This window comes from Syngnathus typhle, linkage group LG17 (genome assembly GCF_033458585.1).
Source record: "Syngnathus typhle isolate RoL2023-S1 ecotype Sweden linkage group LG17, RoL_Styp_1.0, whole genome shotgun sequence".
Lineage (NCBI taxonomy): Eukaryota > Metazoa > Chordata > Actinopteri > Syngnathiformes > Syngnathidae > Syngnathus > Syngnathus typhle.
Window position 1 is genome coordinate 11088733 of NC_083754.1, and position 20967 is coordinate 11109699.

Here is a 20967-nt window from a genome sequence, read left to right on the forward strand (position 1 = left end):
CCGTTTTGTTTGCCAAGAGACTGGTACAGTTATGAACCCACCTAGTGCCCAGGACGGATCGTTTGATCTCATCCAGGTCACATCTTGGCGACTTTCCCACCGTCCAGTCCCTACCATGCAACTCAACATAATTTTTTTCCACTACACATTGGTCAATTTTGTCAAATTCTCCTGGTATTACTGCGAACAAATCGTCCGGTGTGGGTAACCGCTTAACCCACAAATTTCTTGTGGATGCGTGCAGCTGGTGACCTTCCTGGTATCTGCTTGGCACAGCAATTTCTCTTTCTACCTGCCACAGCCACGGCAATGAATCATTCAACCAAAACTCAAAATCTACCGGACTTTTTCCAGGGTTGAATTTCCTCCCCGCTTTTGCCGAAGCTGTGACAGGTGCCAATTCTTCCTGGCGTTCAAAGGCATCAACGTGGTAATTGTCGTTGCAAATTTGTCCCTCGTTAAAATAACATGGGTCTAAGCCATTATATACTTTCTGGCAATCCCACAATGCCGACCTTCCTTTGTCGGGCCGGCTTCTACGCACCCGGTTAAGCCGACCGACGCTTACTCTCTGAATAATTTGGAGATTTTTCGCAAACCAAATTCAAACAGCTCCAACACGGTTCCCACTCGGGATATGTACCGCGGCATGTGGAGTTCTTCATCGGAGCTGGGAATGAAAATTCCTCCTGTTTCTTCTTGCCTTTATCCCAATAACCACTTTCAGATTCGGGCAAGGGGACACATGAAGCATTACTGTACCACTTTGCATGCTCATCACCTTCCTTGAAAATCCAATTTCTTTTCACAATCTTTTCTTCCTGATTTATTTTGCAAATCAAACCAATTGTTAGATTGGCAAAATCCTCGGGTGCTCTGAAATACCTAATATCACAAGCATCAATGCTGCGTTTGGTTTGTTGTGTCCCATTCACGAGCCCTATTTGGTCGGGAAAATGAGTTGCTTCGCTTAAGAGTTCTCTCTTTGTCTTATTCCGTTTCCCCGCCCGAACACCAGGGAGCGGAAAGGCCCCTGATTTGGACGGCAAAGCGGTCAGCCTTCCTGGTTGTCGTAGCATCGTCGTCCAGCGTTGTCTTGCAGAAATGTCAGGTGCCGTGGAATCGTTCCACTCCACGGTGATGCTGTCAAACTCCACCGCCCAACAGGTCTGGTTGAAAAGCTTCGTTCCGTCATATCTGATGTTGATCATTTCCATCGGGTCGTGCCGGGCAGCACACCTCTGAAGGGCCCAGGAGACCAGGACGCATGCCAAAATGACCAACACCATCATAGCTGCCACCTTGTCCAACGTCAGGGTCCGCTTCCATGGTAAGGGGGGCAGAGGAGAAACACTCGGCCTCCAATCAATCGTGTCCCAATCTACCGGTTGGTAGTCGGCCAAGCCAAGCGGCTCGTCATAGAAAGGTGCGGTCCGAGGAACCTCATACCCATCGTTTGCTCTTGAAGCTGCTCCTTGCTCTCGTCTGGGGGCAGCATATATATCCTCCAGTCCTGAGCTTGCTCTGCGGTCCCGGGGAGGAATCATCTCTGGCCAGGCGCTAACAATGTCTGGCCTCGGATTTTTCCTCCCTGAAGCCATGTTCGTATAAACTGGCTCCATATCTACCCAGTCTTTATTTACATAAATGTCTGGCGCCGATTCTCCCCGCGGCAAAGTCTCTCTTCCAAAGGCCGGATTGTTCCAGCCTCTTGCTTCACGGTGTGGGGCTGCCCTGGTCCCAGGGCGCCCCCCAACCCTCGTCTCTGCGAGGTTGCAGCCAGCACAGACAGCCACTTGGTCGGGGAGAGGAAGTGGTGACCCACCACTGTCTAAGTCCATCATTCTCCTTCTTTTGGCACCGTGCGGGTAGTCCATGGCCGATCACTCCTCGGAGCCGACTGAAGATCTCTCACTTCTCCCACAGGTTATATTAGGTCTCCTCCAGCCTCTCCTCCGTCACTGGCTCCTCCCCTGTGACATCGTCCGAGTCCTTCGGCTGTGGCCTTTGTACGCAGCCTCCGTCCTCCTTGCTGTCAACTTCTGGCACTCCGATTGAGTCGGGGCATCTACAGTCCATTTACAACGCATTGTTATTCTATATACATATACACACACAAAAAAAAAAAACACAGCAACAAACCAACAACAAAAACCTAAAACAACAATATCAACAAACAAAAAAAAAAAAAACTAAAACCAAAACAAAACGAAACAACCAAATAATCAAAAAAAAAAAAAAGAATTTTTTGTCTCTTTTATTCGCTGTCCTTGCCCGGGGGGGAGTCTGACTGACTCCACCGCTTAGCCAGCTCATCCACCGCGGCCCGTCGACATTCCTCCCACCGCTGTGGCGCTGGTTTGTTGTGCCACAATGTATAATAGGCTGTTGCTTGAGCCAATTCTACTAATGCTGTATCTGACGCGGCCGGCCCCGGACCCTCAGGACTGGCATCCAGTGTATCTTCTGACCCGTCGTCCTTTCTGCCACTGACCTGTCCCCTAGTCCCGTGGACTCTCTGATTTCTCGCTGCCAAAATTGGACACGTCTTGATGGAGCGGTGGCGTTCCGCTCCCCATCTGATGTTTCCACTCCCATCGCAGCCAGGCGTGGGACACGCCTCAAGGGTCCCTGCATAAATCGGGCATGAGCCGAGCGAGCGGTGAGTGCTCGACCCTGTTCTGATGTTTCCACTTCCGGTACAGCCAGGCATCGGGCAAGGTGCCACACGTGATTTCGTTGAGCCTTGGCGTGGGGATGAGGACTTCCCAGTCTGGTGACTTGCGCCACTTTCTTCTGTGTTCGGGCTCGTTGCCAAATTCTCCCCTTGGTTTGTTGCAGTATTGGGGGGAGAGGTGGGTAAATCTCTTAATTCTCCCGCCCCGTTTATTTCGACGTTGTTCTCCTCAGTCAATTCTGACCCAAGCAGGTCCCCGCAAACTGGACCCTCCTGTAGCCGCTCCTGCTCCGGGCCTTCCTCCCGTTCTTCTCCCACTGGCAGACCCAGGTCATCCATTTCCTCAGCCGTTGCTTGGGGCCCTCCTGTCGCTGCTGCGGCTTCCTGTTCCCATCTTGCTTCGCGGAGAGGAATCCGGACTTGCTCTTGTTCCTCTCGCGCCCGTCTTGGATCTCTGGGAACAGTCATGACCAGTGCTCTGGTACCCATTACGGTGACGAACTGGCTGAGCCTTTTGGCCTCCAATGTCACTCCCAGCGAATATATTCCTTCGTAGGGAATGATTGCCATCTTTACTGTAATCCCCACTAGTGCTGCCTCACTCTCATTTACCAAAAGGCCTGATCCGCCTTTGTAACCCGGGGCTAAACAAAATATCCCCTTTTTGGTCACATACTGAAATCCTTTGTTGCTCATATCCAAAATATTTCGGTAGCAATACATATTGCTCAAGGCCGGGTTGGTTTCCGTAGGGGCTGGCCCTACTGCGATTAAGGGGGCGTCCCTGTACGCCACCAACTGGGCAATTGTCCGGGCCCATGTCGTTGGCTTCCAAGGTCCGTTCAGCAAGTCTCCCACTGCTGTGTTCCCCCCTACTGGAATAATCGATGCCCGAGCATACAAGGCCCTTGCATCGGACTTGTCCGTGAAACAGCCTGCAGTTCTTCCTGCTGGATCCGGCCAGGGCCAACAAAAGCCCAAGGCTGCATAAAAATTCCTCATGGCCTTTTTGTGATCATACGCAGGCCAACCTGCCCCCCACAAAACAGGATAGAGGGTTCCCAGGGGAGTCATGGCTTTGGTGACCTGCCATCCTTGTGCCTCCCCCACTTTCAATAACTTTCCCGTTGCCATGCGATCCAAACATATGGGGCAATATGTTAGTCTGCTGCCGTCCCAAGCGCACGTACACGTGGCCACTGGTCGTGCCCGTGCTTCCATGATTAATCCGGTTTCCCACTGTGCAAAGACCACCATTCTTGCTAAAGTGGTGACTCGACACTGGTGACACACTATGGCATCCAGTACTTTGACCGGGAGCTGGTCCTCGTTCCTCAGGGCAAACTCCAGGTCCCTCACGTCGGTGGTCATAATTGATGGCATCATGAAACCTACTCCTGACCACCTAGTAGGCAACACATTGGGTGTCGAACAAACGACACATGCTTCGTCGACCCTCGTCCAGCGAAAATGTTCCGGTCCCTCGGTAGTGCCCCCCCTCTTGACCAATTTCACTAGATCTAGGGCCCTTCCGGCTTGAATTCCATACGGCGTCCGTCTTACAATGACCGCTCCTTGGTATGCGGCCAAGCGCACGAAGGCCGGGAATGCACTGTAGTCGGTTGCCATATATCTTCTAAGTTACTTTCTGGCTTGAATATGGTCAGCCGGTAACGGCTTCAGCTGTTCAACTCCTTGGATTCCTTTCCTCTCCAGGCGTACTGTGTTCTCATCCAAGACTGCACTGACGATGTCCCAGCAGTCGTACTTGGCCTTTACTGCAGTGTTGCTGTTCAGATCTCTTGACTTGATCCACACCTTTTGTCCAACGCTGAATCGACGCTTCTCTTTATGCTGGAGCGAGCTGTCTTGGGCCCTGCCCACTTCTTGTGACACAAAGGGTCGTTGGTTGAGCTCCTCGGACGGGGAGGGCCGGCCGGCCCTAGTCCTCCCGTTTAGGTCTGCAACCAAATCAAGTAGTTTAGTGCTCCATTCTTTCCCATTTGCATTTTTCCCCAGCCAGCCCTTGACCAGCCCAATGGTTCTCTCTGCGACACCATTTGCTTGTGGCGTGTACGGAGGCGAATAGACTCTGACTATTCCCCGCTCACGACACCATTTGTCCACCTGGGCATTTTTGAAATGAGTGCCATTGTCCGTTCTTAACTCTTTGGGAATTCCTAGCCACATGCATCCGTCTTCTAGTGTCTTAATCACGCTGTTTGCGTTGGCTTTTCTTACTGCTCTTAGCCCGACATGCCCCGACATCGAGTCAACAAGCACAACAAGGTATTTCTCACCCTTTGTGCCACTTATTCCCATGGGGCCGGCTACGTCCATACAAACCGATCCCCACGGCACAGTACTCCTGATCGTCAGTCCGTCCGTGCGTTGTCCTCGTCGCCCTGCGTTATATTTGTTGCACGGAATACAATCACGCAGGACCGCACGAATCGTTCTGTCTGGGACCCAGAGTTCCAGCTTCTCTAACTCTTTTCGCGTAGGCAATGGGCCCGCGTGGCCTAATGCTTCATGCACTGCCGACACGACCTGCCTCACGCTCTCATCTGGGACCACTTTTCCGCGAGGGGTCTTGTCCCAGTTTTCCGCCCCTACAACTATTATTCTTCTTTCTTGGACGTACTTATCAACTTCATCATTTCCTCTCCAATGAGCTCCTTCTTTCACATGAGATCTTTGGTGGACGACATCTAGGCACATATTTAGCCGCAATTCAGCTATTTTCTTCCACACTTCATAGTGGGCCACTAATTTTCCTCTTGCGCCCTCATAGCCATTTTCTTCCCAAATGGCCAGGTCGAAATTGAGAGCCTGCGCACAATAATGACTGTCAGTTATGAGTCTTACGCGTCTAGCGTGATTTTTCTCTGCTTCTAACAGTCCTTCCAGCACTGCCGTAGCTTCTCCTGCCTGCGCGCTGCCGGGTGTTCTTCCTTTGCGGCGGCAACGCTCCACTCCATTCTGCTTCAGAATGAAACCCCAGTGGGCATTCTGTTCTCCTTCTTTCTTTGACCCGTCGGTGTAAAGAGTCCATTCATAGGGCTTTTCTTTTTCTGTCTCTTTTCTCAATATCGGCTTCTTGGCGGAGGTTGTCGTCGGACCAATTTCCAAGTCGGGATCGAGTAGGATGTCCTCCCATCTTCCCCACCTGATATCGGTTGCTTTGGTGCTCTCGATTGTGGATTTCCTAAGAAAACGGTGCACGTTACTTCCGGTTTGGACTTTGATGCCTTGCCCTTGTGCCAGGTCTTTCAAATTGCTCCAGTACTTGGCTAGCACTGCAAGTTCTTTCTCTTCATGGGGGAATTTTTTCTCGACACTGGAGAGGGTGTAGGTCCACAAAGCCACCAAGCCAGCACCTTCGTTGCTGACCGTCACCATTGCATCATTTTCCTCACAATGCACCTTCGCGACAAGTTTTGTCTTCAAACTTCGTGGCTCAAGCCGCACGGCTTCTCGGACGGCTTGTTTCAAATTATTCAAATTTCGAGTGTCATTGTCTGACCACTGCCACTTCACCGTTTTTTGGCTCTCCGGAATTTTCTTCAAGCGCGCATATAGCGGCCTCGCATGTTTCTGATAGTGGGGAACATGACCCCGCACATAGTTGCACAGTCCAAGTATTCGCTGCAACTCCGTCTCCGAATTCGGAGGTGAAATCCGTTCGATCTTTTGTCGAAATCCTTCGGAGATTCCTAGATTCTCGGTCACTTGGAACCCCAAGTAATCCACTTGGAACCGGGCTAGTTGGCATTTCTTGAGATTCAGCTTCAGACCTGCAGCGGAGACTCGTTCCACAACCTTCTGCAGCAAATCTAGATGTTCCTCTTCTGTGTCGTTTGAAACAAACACATCATCAATATACACCGTGACATCCAAAACCTGCAATACTGCTGATTGAAACACATTCGGGGAATTCTTGTATCCTTGCGGCAATCTTTGCCACACGTACGACTTCCCCCTGTGTGTAAATGCTGTTTTCCCTTGTGATGTTTTGGCTAGCCGTAACGAAAAGAATCCATTTGCCAAGTCGATGCATGACTTGTATTTTTTCACTCTTAGCGTCTTGATTAGCCGTCTCGATTAGCCACCGTCCGGCGGTTAAGAGCTTTAAAGTTGATGACCGGCCTCCAGCCTCCCCCAGTCGCCTCTGGTTTCTTCACTGCTTGAATGGGGCTGTTGGTTACTGGATTCGGCTCCTCCCGAATGATGTCAAGCTGTAAAAGTTCTTTTACAATTGTTTCCATTTCAGCCACTGCTTCCGGGTTCAGGGGATATTGTCTTACTGGGGGATGTACTCCCCCCTCAATTGTGTGGATGTATTTTGATCCAAGGTCTCCACAGTCGTTCTTGAAATGCGCCACGGCTGCTGTCTCCAATATATTGGTCAGTTTCCGCCTTCCGTCCGGGGACAGGTCGCTGTCCTCGACCAGTTGGCTTTTGACGGTTTCCACATCCACAGGCTTGTACCACTCATCCAGTGGCATAATTTTTGTCGGGCCCACACACACTGCTTTTGCTTTTATCATTTCCAATCTTGCTTTTACTGACAGACGCTGGTGGTTTGGTTTCTTTAGATCTTCTGCGTCTCTCAAAGTCAATAGATTATGGGGCCCTTTGACCCAAACGATTCCTTTCCAAATCCCAATGGGCATATTAGTCACTGATCCGTCTGCCACCATCACATTTAGGTGTCCTTTCCTTTTCAAGGCTTTGCGGGTCATTGACACCTCGGCTCCGGTATCCACCAAATATGGAGCTCCTTCGATTTCAGCATAGAGGTTGTCTCCGTCCCTGTAGACACCCGTCAGGGTGACCCGCGCCTCTACTTCACTCATTTCCAGGGCCCTGCAGGGGCCGCAGCCTTGCGAGCCTCCGCTAGGGCCTTCTTCTCTTCTGGTGACATCTTGTCATATACTTCTTTTGCCACGTATCCTGTTGGATTTGCTTTACTACCCATCGATTTTGGTCTGTTTTGAGTGTTTTGCCTCTGGTCATCATTAAACTTTTGCCCCTTCTCATAAGTTGGCTTTGGTGGTGGCTTCCGCCCTGCTTGCGTTTCTTCTGTGCGAGAGCGAGCACCACCCGATGGATTCGGCTTTTGTCTCTCCATGTAGTGTTTTGTTACTCTGTCCCATTTCTTTATGGATTCTTCGATTCGTGCCAGAGTTGCCCCCGCACCTAGTTTCACAAAAGTCGTGTCCTTATCCTCGGTAACTGCTCTCAAAACTCGCACATATCTGTTTGGGCTTACCACTTGCTTCAACTTATGCCACACATTCAACAAGGTTAGACCCTGTTTTAGTGCTTCCTTAGCTCTGGTTATATGCACATCTTCGTCATCTTCTTCGTCATTCACCCATCTTTGATAAGCTTCTTGTGCTGTCTCATCCTGCCCGATGGGCTCGGCTGTAATGTATTGCAGCCACATCTTTTTTGACAATTCTCCACCCGGCCCGTCCTTGATAACTGGCCAAGTTGCCGACAAATATTCCTTGACACTTTCCTTCTGGTACTTAACGCGCACCATGCCTTTTAGGGTCTTAAAGGCTCTTGTTTCTCTTTCCATGTCGTTTACGGGAATTCCTGTGTTATCCAGGTAGGTTGCTCCCATTTGCGTGGTGTTCGGCTGAGCCTGCTGGGTGGAGGTGGAGTTTGCAACTATGTTGGTTTGCGTGTACATGGCGGGATTAGCAGCCTGTACGTCTAGGTCATCGCACGCTCTCAGTTCTTCTTGAGCGGCATCATACACGCCCTGCTTCATCCTTCGCAATAGTACATCATACATTACAGTCACAAAGCCTTCTCTAAAATCTTTTGTCAAGTCGGTGTAACTTACTAGAGTATGGTAGGCTGGTGTGTTTAACACGTTCATTGCCTCCCTGTAAGTTAATTTCACCGGGACGTTTATGTTCCCTTCTATTTTTTCCCACCAGGCCGGCGGGAACGGGTATTCTTTCTGCCTGACTTCTGGGATGTAAGTCTTCCTTCCGTCTTTGGTCTCTACCCATCCCAATTGAATGTCTCTTGCCATCCTTTCCGAAGCCTGATAGATGCTCAGCGCCGGCCTTTGTTTCTTACTTCCTTTCCGGGTTGCTCCTCTCACATTTCTCGGCGGGGGGTCATTCGGATCAGGAGGGATCACGGCCGACATCACCGAAGCTTGATTTTCCTCTTCGGAGATCATGTCGTCGCTTGAGGTGGCGGCCTCTCTGTTTTCCTCATCATTACGCCCTTCTTCGTTGGATGTAGGGGCGTGTTCCATGGCACCAACCTCGGCGTTTCCTGATCTTGTTTGTTGACGTGGTCTTTGAACCGTGGAGGGTCGGTTCTTGGGAGTAGACGTCAGGCGTGCTCGATAAGAGACACCTGCAATTTCTCGGGCAGATCTTATAACCACTCTTTTCCCTTTTGTCGGTTGTTTTGGTGGAGCTGGGCTCCCCGTTGGTGTTGGATCCGGCCCCCTTGGTTCGGTCCTCCCTGTGTCGATTCCGATTGCCACTACCTCCTCCTCATCTTCTGTGGCCGGCGATGGTGTCCTTGACCTTACGGTGTTCCTTTGTGGTCCTGGAATAGCATCCGAGCCAGTTCCCCCTTCTTCTTCCGTTTGAACTGCTTTGCCCGCTGGACGGGGCCGGACTGCCACTGTGTGCTGCGTTTGCTGCTCCATCTTCTGTTCTTTTTGTGCCACCTGTAATGCTTGGCCATAAGTGGCTTCCAGTGCTACCAGTTCTCTTTCTCTTCTTTGAGAGGCTGATATTGCCAGAACAAACTCCAGTCCTTCCACTGCTGTGATTGGGGTGGATATTTGCAGCTTATATGCTCCAGCAATTGCAGTCTCTGCAATTTTCCATGACATTCTTCCGGATCTAATACCATTTACTTCTGTAACTATCCTTCTGGCACCCCTCTCGACGGCAGCATCCACCGCTTTCTCCAGGATTCTTGTCATCATCTTCAGGTAGTCCTGCTGGTTCAGGTCCGCCCGCCACTTCTGCACGACGGCGTGTATTATCATGTAGTAGTTTGATCTTCCTCCACTGGTAAAAATGAAAGTAAGATCCTCCGGGTTATGCTCCATTTGTCGTGTCGCATCGTGCAGGTCTTCAATATATTTTTCACCGGCCATTAATCTCAGCCGTGAATCAAAGGTTTGGTTCCATGCACGGAATTTATCGTTGGTGAATACAATGAGGGCATCTCCTGTCAGTGACCAAATATCTCCGACAAATTGACACATCAGCACTCCATTCCCAACAATTACTTTTTTTGTTGATTCTTCTGGCAGAGGTCTTTCCGGAAGAGGAGATTCAACTTCGGCGCACGAGAACCTCCGCGCCGAGTGTCCCTGCCCCCCCAAACCTCCCCTGTGTCTCTGCCCGTGCCCAATCCTTCCTCCTCGTTAGGCACTTCCTCTTCTTCCTCACTGGAAAATACTGGTCGATTAGTCTTTTTCTCTAAAATGGTTCTCATTTTTGTCAAATATTGCATGCACTCGTAATAGCGAGGCACTGCCTTCACTTCCTCAGGTAATGGAGTTGCCAGCTCGCCTTTGATGCCAGCTTCGTTGGACAGCATTTTTACTATTGAGTCCAAATCTGTACTTGTGCTTATCAGTTTTACCATATTACATTCCTCCACCATCTTTGCCCCCCATTCACACCATTCAGGTGCTTCTCTTCTAGTGTAGCCCCTCTCAGGGTGGGCTGACACTATGATTGGTAATCCATCTTCTCCTGGTTGCTCGGCAAAAAATCTTCCATCTCTCTTGATGGCTTCTTTTACTTGCGTCGAGAGGCTTTCCGCCTCGATCGACGGGTTTGATCCCACTATGTAGTCGGTCCATTTCTGAGGCCACTTTTCCAAGCCTCCTCCATACAGTATCACACATACTGGTTCTTCATGTCGTCCTAGAGGGTCTGGATTAGACCCCTCGTGCCTGGTTCCCTCGGTAGGATGACCAGATTCGGGGTCCGTTCCTCTGACACTGCTAGCCATCCCTTCCGTGAATAGCAGTGTCTTCAGTTGTAGGGTTGAGCTGCCTCTTCTCGAAGCCTTTCCGTGCGCAATCGGAATAGGGACGATACAGCTCCTAGTTACTCAGCGGCGCCTTCTGCGTCGCCTCTACTCAGAGCCCCAATGTGAGATCTCCTGCCTCACCTATTGATGCTCTCAACGGCGGGATGCACTCTTTATCTTTTCTGATTATCCTACCCAGTCACTCTACTGACAGGATACTCTAAACAGGGTATATTCAACAGCAAATCGCAATTCAAACGTTATTGTTACATACAAAAAGTGATGGCTAATCATCAGCCCGAGGCCCCTCAGTCTTACTATTCTGGGGAACCTGTAAGTCACAGATGGTTGCCAACAATTAAGAAACATGAACCAGACAAGCCGTAAGAGGATCGTATTGACCGATCGTTTTTCTCCTGTACTGCAAAAATCCTCACTACCCTCGTTCTGCTTCAACTGTTGCACTCAACAGAAAAAGTAACGAGACAATAAAAAGAAAAAGGGGAAGGAGTGAGAAAGAAAAAAAGGAAAAGAAAGAAAAGAAACAAAGAAAAAAATTACCATAATAAAAAATTATACCGATACGACTAAAAATTAATTCAAATATTAATAATTTGTAATCCACCAGATGACCACAGCAACAACAATTGTAGTCCCCAATGCTTCGGGAGACGAAACTGTTGTAATCCACTTGTTCAGGAACAAATATTTGTAATCCACTCAGCGTCAGGAAACAAAAAGATTGTAATCCACTTGTTCAGGAACAAAAAGTTTGTAATCCACTCATTCAGGAACAAAAAATTTGTAATCCACTCAGCGTCGGGAAACAAAAAGATGGTAATCCACTTGTTCAGGAACAAAAATTTTGTAATCCACTCAGCGTCAGGAAACAAAAAGATTGTAATCCACTTGTTCAGGAACAAAAATTTTGTAATCCACTCAGCGTCAGGAAACAAAAAGATTGTAATCCACTTGTTCAGGAACAAGAAATTTGTAATCCACTCATTCAGGAACAAAAAATTTGTAATCCACTCAGCGTCAGGAAACAAAAAGATTGTAATCCACTTGTTCAGGAACAAAAAATTTGTAATCCACTCAGCGTCGGGAAACAAAAAGATGGTAATCCACTTGTTCAGGAACAAAAAATTTGTAATCCACTCAGCGTCAGGAACCAAAAAGATTGTAATCCACTTGTTCAGGAACAAAAAATTTGTAATCCACTCAGCGTCAGGAAACAAAAAGATGGTACCGTTTTTTTCCGTGTATAGTGCGCAAAATTTTACTAATTTATTGTCCTAAAATCCGGGGTGGCATTATACATGGGTACAAAAAAAAAAAAAAAAAAATTTTTTTTTTTTTTTTTATTTTTATTTTTTTTTTAAATTCCCAATGATCGTCACACACGCAGGGAGGCAATGGGTCCCATTTTTATAGTCTTTGGTATGGTCTTAACTAGGCTGGATGTAATTTTTTTGTTGGCGTTGATTTCTCTGACTGCCCGTAAACGCACCACCGCGCTTCGTGCGCGCACGGGACAGCAAACGAGCAGGTGATCGAGCAAGCGTCTGATACGAGAGCATTGCGGTCGCATGGAGCGTGTTTGAAGTGAACAGCAGAGAAGAAAGGCAAAGTGTTGTGAAATAAAATGCACAGAACGGATGCGCAAGACACGTCAGCTATATAAAGAGCGAGAGTTGTTTTCTTCCTATTAGTTTCAATTCACAGTTTAATTAGCAGTTTCAATCAGCAAATAACAAAATGCGTATTACAGGTAATATTTTATTTCACAACACTTTGCCTTGTTCCTTTGGTCTCTGCTGTTCATCCTAAAACACAAAGGCGCTCTTTAAGCAATGCGACAGTGAGCGCCCGGCGCGCTGCACCAAATTAAGCTCCCTGCGCAGTGCGCACTGAGGTCCACTTAAATTTTAGAAAGTACATCAGGACTTTAAAAATATCTTCTAAATTTCAGCGACGGCTCTGTCACAATAATCGACCAGCCCGGTGCAGTTGGGCGGTCGGCGGCGCGCTACGGTTGAGCGTTCTCTCGCGCGCTCTCTCTCTCGCTCTCTCTCGCTCTCGCACACACGCAAACCGGATATCATACGGAGGGCGCCATTACAGATGCGCAGAACGGATGAGCAAGACACGTCAGCTATATAAAGAGCGAGAGTTCAGTTCTCTACCTAAATCCGTATTACAGGTAATATTTTATTTCACAACACTTTGCCTTGTTCCTTTCTTCTCTGCTGTTCACTTCAAACACGCTCCATGCGCACGGAGCGCGGTGGTGTGTTTACGGGCAGTCGGAGAAATCAACGCCAACAAAAAAAACTACATCCAGCCTAGTTAAGACCATACCAAAGACTATAAAAATGGGACCCATTGCCTCCCTGCGTGTGTGACGATCATTGGGACTTAAAAAAAAAAAAAAAAAAAATTAAATTTTATTTTTTAAAAAAATTCATAAAAATTGGGTGCGTATTATACATGGGTACAAGCTTTTTTCCAGCATCAGCATGCCATTTTTAGGGGTGCGTACTATACATGGGGGCGCACTATACACGGAAAAAAACGGTAATCCACTTGTTCAGGAACAAAAAATTTGTAATCCACTCAGCGTCAGGAAACAAAAAGATGGTAATCCACTTGTTCAGGAACAGAAAATTTGTAATCCACTCAGCGTCAGGAAACAAAAAGATTGTAATCCACTTGTTCAGGAACAAAAAATTTGTAATCCACTCAGCGTCAGGAAACAAAAAGATTGTAATCCACTTGTTCAGGAACAAAAAAATTGTAATCCACTCAGCGTCGGGAAACAAAAAGATGGTAATCCACTTGTTCAGGAACAAAAAATTTGTAATCCACTCAGCGTCAGGAAACAAAAAGATTGTAATCCACTTGTTCAGGAACAAAAAATTTGTAATCCACTCAGCGTCGGGAAACAAAAAGATGGTAATCCACTTGTTCAGGAACAAAAGATTTGTAATCCACTCAGCGTCGTCCAATTTTCCCACTCAGTCTTTTGTGAGGAGGGAAAAATATATATATATAATATATATCTAAATATAAAATAAAATAAAATAAAAAAAAATAAAAAATAAAAAGGAAGAGGAAAATGCAGAAGCGAGAAAACTTTGACTTTTTCAAAAATCAAAAATAGACTCTTCGTTCGGTCTTCAAGGTGTCTGCCTTCTTTTTGGCTTTGGTTTTCGGATGAACTCTAAAACATCCACTGGTTCCTCATCTAACGGTCCGCCTTCTCTGTCTGTACCCGAGATCCGTGCCCATGTACCGACCCCTCTAGCCCTAGCAAGATGTGCCGCATACTCTGCGTACACCACTAATGTTATTTTTAGTATTCCATACAAATACAAGTTAAGAAGGAGATCATCTTTACTCATCCTTAACGTAACGTGCTAAGGGGTAGCGGTCACCGTTTACTATGACACAAAACAGTTCTGATCCTTCCGTGCTTCAAAGGTTCTTTTCTAGGAAACTCTATTCCTTAAAGAGACTGTTTTTATGTCACTCAAGGCCGTTCTGACATTTGTTTGTATCAGTGAGTGGAATCATGACAGTTATTGGGAAGAAAAAACTGAAAAAACTCCACACAGGTTCGTTTTGGAGCTGCGAGCAAACATCTATTCATAAATCTCAACTCACAACCCCCCTCAACTCGTTGGGCGCCAAAATGTCAAACGTGCACTTTCCAATAAAGTGCCTCCGGCTCCCCGGTAACGGGTTCGATAAGCCGGGGCGAAGGGACTCGTCCGCAGCTGACCACCAGAGTCAAATTAATCCTCTTGGGATCAACCCAACTTCTAAACGACGTCAATCCCGCTTAAATCATCCGACGCGCAAGCCGAGTAACTCAATTCGAGGCAAGTCGCCGGTATGACCACGCCGTAATGATGGCTCCCTTCAGTTGTTTGATGCCGGTATTTCGTTACGGATGTTTTTAGATGCCTTTGTTAAGACCTCAGGGATTCGTTAGTCTATAGCGCCCCGTAGCGCTGCTCTCGCCGAAGTAACTTTTAATATGGCCCTGCTCTGGCCGGGTTGGGGAAGTAACGAGATTACTTCCCTTTTTTCAGTGGAAAGTCCGATTGACTAAAGTATGACAATGATAGGGTTGAAGAGAGAACTTTAATACATTAATCACTAATTCCAATGTTATATATATAAACACTTAACCGTTCAGGCGTAATTACTTATGAAGACAAATTAACCCCTCAAAATCATCCAAAGTGGCTTTTGATGCGGCCCGAGTAAATTAAATACTTTTGCTCAGGCCCCGTTCCGCTTTTGCTGGAGGAGCGAGCCTACTTCCCTTTTTTTCCGGGAGCAAGCCAAAATAGCAGAAGTAGGACTATGACAGCGCTTAAGAATAAGTTTAACACATTATTCACTAACTCTAACGGTACATATATAAACACTGAGCCGCAAAAGCGCTTCCTCGTACTCAATTGTTTCCGACAACCTGATATTTCACTTAATACGGGTTCAAGTGATTTAATCGAATTATTATTATTATCCGGTAATAAATTCTGAGGGCAATTTAGTCCCTCAGAACCATTCAAAGTAGTTTTGACGCGGCCGGAGTAAATCAAACACTTTGGCTCAGGTTTTGACGCGGCCGGAGTAAATCAAATACTTTGGCTCAGGCCCCGTTCCGCTTTTGATGGAGGAGCGGGCCTACTTCCCTTTTTTCCGGGAGCACGTCAAATTAGCAGAAGAAAGACTATTACAGTGTTTAAGAATAAGACTAATACTTTATTAATTACTTCTAATGACATATATATAAACACTTAACCGTAAAAGCGCCTCCTCGCACTCAATTGTTTCCGACAAAATGATATTCTATTTAATACGGGTTCAAGATGATTTAATCGAATGGTTATTATCCTGTAATTAATTCTGAAGGCAAATTAATCCCTCAAAATTGTTCAAAGTAGTTTTTGACGCGGCCCGAGTAAATTAAATACTTTTGATCGGCCCCGTTCCGCTTTTGCGAAAGCCGCAAGCCCACTTCTCTTTTTTCGGAAGTAAATCAAATTATCAGAAGTATGGCAAAGACAGAGTTTGGAAATAAATCTAATTCTTTAGTCTCTAATTCTTAAAATCTCCCGTTAATAAATCGACTCATCAACCCATCCACAAACAATCGACTGCATAAATTATACAAATTAGCGCACAACGAATTAAATGAGTATATACAACTCTTTTATTGAAGAAACATGAAATAAAATTACAAATCACAATCCTCCAAAAACTGAACAATTCCACTCACTGATGCCCTTGCAAATACAATCATTCAATCCTGGAGTAATTTTGATTGCAACAATTAAATCAGAAAAGAGGAAAATGAGGGTACCAATTGGGGGTTATTTTTTGGTGGAAATAAAGTCGAGTGATCAATTCGATTTTATCTCTAAAAATCTAATTTAGAAAGTAGTTTTGGCCATGAGGGGATCCCACTACCCCGATAATTTGGCTCCCTTCCCGCACGGAAATACAGAAGGAGTCGGTCCTCTCACCTAGTTTCTCAAGCAAAGTTGTCCAGTCCAATTCTTTTGAGTAAATCCAAGTTAATCCGTGCCAGCAATCTTGCGTTTTACACAAAAATCTCGAAGGCTTTGGAAAAAGTCTTGAAACTCCTACCGGCTTCTGTTCACTATGACCGCGGTCCAGGAGAGAGCCCTGTCGATGGCCAGGGTGGCCTTTTTATAGACTTCTCTGGCCCTTCCCTTTTCCGCTGGCCTCTATACTGTCCAGTTTCCCACGCCTACGGCTTCTATACTGTCCAGTTTCCCACGCCTACGGCTTCTATACTGTCCAGCTTCCCACGCTCATCCCCTGCGTTTTTTCCGGGCAGCTTGTTTCCGGCTCACTCTTTCCACCGAAATACTGTGGAAACCCCCTTGGCAGGCACCCAACTTCCTCTTTTCTTTACTTCTCCTTTTTTAAAACCAATACTTTAAAGTCAGACTTTGGTCAACCATTAAATCAAAATAAATCAAAGCCTTTGAATTGATTTCTTTCTTTTCTCTTTTTAACACACCCCTATTCTCATAAGGGTGGGCAGCTTAGTCCAATTCTGTGATAATATTGCTTTAAGCCGTTACAGAATATATTTCAGCCAAGCAATTGAAATAAAATATAAAAAATAAAATGAAATAATAAAACCAAGAACTCATTTGTTTTACCCTTTTTAACACACCCCTATTCTCATAAGGGTGGGCAGCTTAGTCCAATTCTGTGATAATATTGCTTTAAGCGGTTACAGAATATATTTCAGCCAAGCTAGTAAAATAAAATACAATTAAAAGAATAATAAAAACCACCTTTGTGCTCTCGTGTGTGTTCCATCGATCAGACCACGCTCAATTTTGGTTTCTGGCAACGATTTGGCACCATCTTTTGGAAAATTTTGGAATTTCAGTTTGGCCAATTCACTCCCTAATACCTAACTCCGATTTTGCCCCATCTGCTGTTTAAAATTTGGAATGTCCGCCCTGCCAATTTATTCCTGGGAGCAATCCATACTCATTTTTTTCTTGCACCATTTGTTTCCCAATTCCCATGTTACATGACAGTGTCCACCTTTCATTTCTATGGGCCACTCATTTTAATGGAAGGATTCCAGGGGAAGGTTTGTGGATGGCATTAGCGTAAAACTGTATCTGAAAACTCAGCGCGCGAATTACGAGAATATTGACGTCACAGCGGACACTCGAAATTCTGCACTGATAGATGAAATTACTACGTACTACTAAGTACGCACACGCACTTGTGAGTGTGCACCGAGCTTTCTGACACGGCTCCCAGGAGTAAATGCGCGGACATTATTCTTTCATCACAGCAACATCTTCATTACAAATCAAACAGACACACTTTCTGTTGATTTCTTTGAAGAAATACTCATTTTCCCAACGTGTTTGAAATATTCTACACTCTTCGGTGTAGCCATTTCTGGGGACTCGCGGTAAAAGTTTTTCTTCGCTTGATTTCATCTGTGTGGCGGGCTCAAGCTTCTTGTGCGGGCCATATTCAATTATGTTTTCAGAATCTGCTGCGGGCCAATAAAAACTAGACCGCGGGCCGCAGTTGGCCCACGGGCCGTAGTTTGGACACCCCTGCCCCAGTGGAAAAGATTGCTTGCATACAGGTTGGGGAAAACAATATCTTTATTATCCTCGTTTACGGCATTTGGTGTCATTTTTATACTAGTATGAAAACTGTCATTATAGCTGACAATGAAATCCTGAATTACGTTGACGTATCGATGTGTGTTCTTAGCTGTAAAATGCCTCCACATGCGTGACTTCAATGTTTTGTTTAATCGCTCAACAGTCTGCGCCTTTGTATCAGAAGACGTTGAAAAATGCATGATATTAAGCTGTCTCATTAATTTCTGGAAAAATTCTTTCCCCTTATCTGTCTGGAGCCGTAATGGAGTACCGCTAACTGATAAGACATCTTCAAATGCCTTGGTAACCTGCACGCCTGTTTTAGTTTTCAAAACTCGTGCATATGCACGTTCTGTGAAAATATCAATCATGGTCAAAAGATATTTAAAACCGTCATTGTAGCGTGCTAATGATTGCATATCACATAAATCTGGTTGAAATTGTCTCAGGACCTCGAACAAAACTTTATTCCTCGGAAAAATTATTCTGGCTGGTTTTCGTAAACTATAAGCATCTTGTTCTGAGAGAAACTCCTTCACTTTTTTAATATTAGTGTTTTTACAGTTAACAGCCGCTGCTCTGTGTAAGCGTGCCTCTCCCCCAAAACAAACAAGATTTTTAGCATTATAATAGAGTTTTTCAAGACATCTCTTCCACCCATTGTTAGATGTGGTACGGTGCATATCGTGGCGCGGTTAATGAAGCATACAGGTATGAGATTTTGTGATATTTTTAATTGAATGAACATAGAAAAAACAATCACTTCGTTGGTCACAATAGTTTATAAAAAAACATGATACACTTTAGTAAAAAAAACATGATACACTTTATTTAAAAAAAAAAGAAAATTCAGATAGTTCTTAAAAACACTTGAGTAGAAAAAACAAGATACACATTGATAACATTACTAATGAGTGGAAAAAATCAGTATAAAACAACAGCAGTAAAAATAAAAATGGTTTTCTACAGCTCCTAAGACCTAACAAAACGTATCAGTGAATATAACACAGATGGTGCTACTTTAGACTCAATTAGGGTTTTAAATCTCTTAAACTCCCCAGTTATATCGATTGGCAAATTATTATGCAAATGGTATTTAATACAGTCTATAAACAATGTTAGAACAGTCGCCAATTGCCCGACACAAATTTCGGCCCATACATTGAGAATAATGTCCATTTTTTTTAGACAGTCCTCCTAGATTTGACATGACAGAGTGCACGACTAAAATATCCCATAGAGTTTGAAATAGTGATTCTGACAACGATCGAACGTTTGACATTATTGAAAATATTTTCTCCACAGAAACATCAGTGACATTATTTTGTGAGATGACGCGCTCTAAAATATTTGTCCAATTGTGCAATCAGTCCATATCAATCCTAGGTGGAATATTGTTCTCAGCGGTCGGTGTGGGATGGTCGACAACAAGATTCGGGTAGCCTTTTAGGATAATGTCATCTACCAACATGAGATCCGCCATTGCAGTGTTGTGGTTCCCGATCATTGTGGATTGGTCGACAATGAGATCCGCGTAGCCCGCAAAATCCCAGTCAGTGGTTACCATGACCTCTGGCTCTGGAGTGACCATGTGAGCAACGTCATCGAGCGTTAATGGTGGCAAGTCCATACCAATTTCTGGGTATGGCGCGCATGCGCCGTCAAACGGCTCGATGGCAGGAGACGAAGACCAAAGTTCATGCTGCTCCACCCCGGTTGTTAAGCAGCTCTCGCTGCCATATCCTGGGTTCACAGGAAGGACTCTCAAACACCTCAAAGGTTGATGACGAACCTCTGAAGAGACGGTCTAATCGCTGATCGTCGTAGCACAGCGATGGTAGCTGTAGCATCACCCTCTCAGCTGTCTGTAGACGTCGGCAACGTACATGAGATTGTCTAACCGAACAGAACATTTACACATTGCTGTTGCTCTCTCTTCAGTATGTATATGTATGTATGTATGTATGCATGTATGCATGTATGCATGTATGCATGTATGCATGTATGTAGGGGAGAGTGGGGTAAGTAGTGCCAATTTTTACTTAAAATGCCCTTAAAACAGTAATGCCTCCAACTAAGATATCTACTAGGGGTGTAACGATACATCGATACACCGATTAATCGATATAATGCGCTACGATTTATTGGTATCGATGCTAAAGGTAAACATCGATTTATATCGCCGTGTTTAACCTCGGACATTCGACGCGACTTTATTTTGAAATCCAGTTCATTGTTGCTTGCTTCCTCTTTCCGGCGTTGTTGTGTTGTGAGCAGAGCACGCACGTGAAAGGGGAGGGGACAACTAGTCCGCGGCTCCTGGGCTGGTGCTATGGCTAGTGTCCAAAAAGACGAGGAAATTTGCTCCCCTTTAGGCTTCAAGTCATTCGTTTGGAAGCACTTTGGATTCCAAAGAAAAGATGGCTCAACGGCCAAGACACGTGCAGTTTGTAAATCCTGCCATGCGGTGATCAAATATTCAGGGAGCACAAATCTCGCCGCACATTTAAAGAAAAAACACGACATCAAAGTTCAGTGTTAAAGTAAGCAATTTGTATACTACAATACTCTTGTAATTTCCTAAATAAAGAGTTTGCAGTACCTTGTTGATTTTGCGTATGAATTGTTATAAATCAGGATATTGTTATATATTTTTTACTAAAAAAAAAAAAAATATCGATCGTAGAGCACTATATCGCGATATATCGTGAATGAATCGCAGCAGGCTTTAAGATATCGGCAAATATCGTATCGTAGTTCTTTATATCGATATTATATCGTATCGTGACAAAACCCGCGATTTACACCCCTAATATCTACATATAGTTTAGGATCTTGTGCATCCCTGGGAACAATTACTTTGGATCTTAAACAAACTGTTTGAGAAATACAGCTTTAGAAAAAAAGTGGTTTTGTGGCACAACTTGCCCCGGGTATGGGGTAAGTTGTGTCAGGTCAGGTATGGGGGCACACGTCGCGGTGACGCTTCACTGCGCTCACCTTCTTGCTCCACTCCATCGGTGACCTTATGGCGTAGGACCGGGCGCCCGCCCGGCC

General features: G+C 45.6%; 1 long non-coding RNA gene across 1 annotated transcript in view; it reads right to left on the reverse strand.

The window, feature by feature from the left end:
* LOC133170255 (uncharacterized) overlaps nt 1-20967 on the reverse strand; it is a 107231-nt gene that overhangs the window by 50776 nt on the left and 35488 nt on the right. The gene's annotated exons all lie outside the window — the stretch shown is intronic.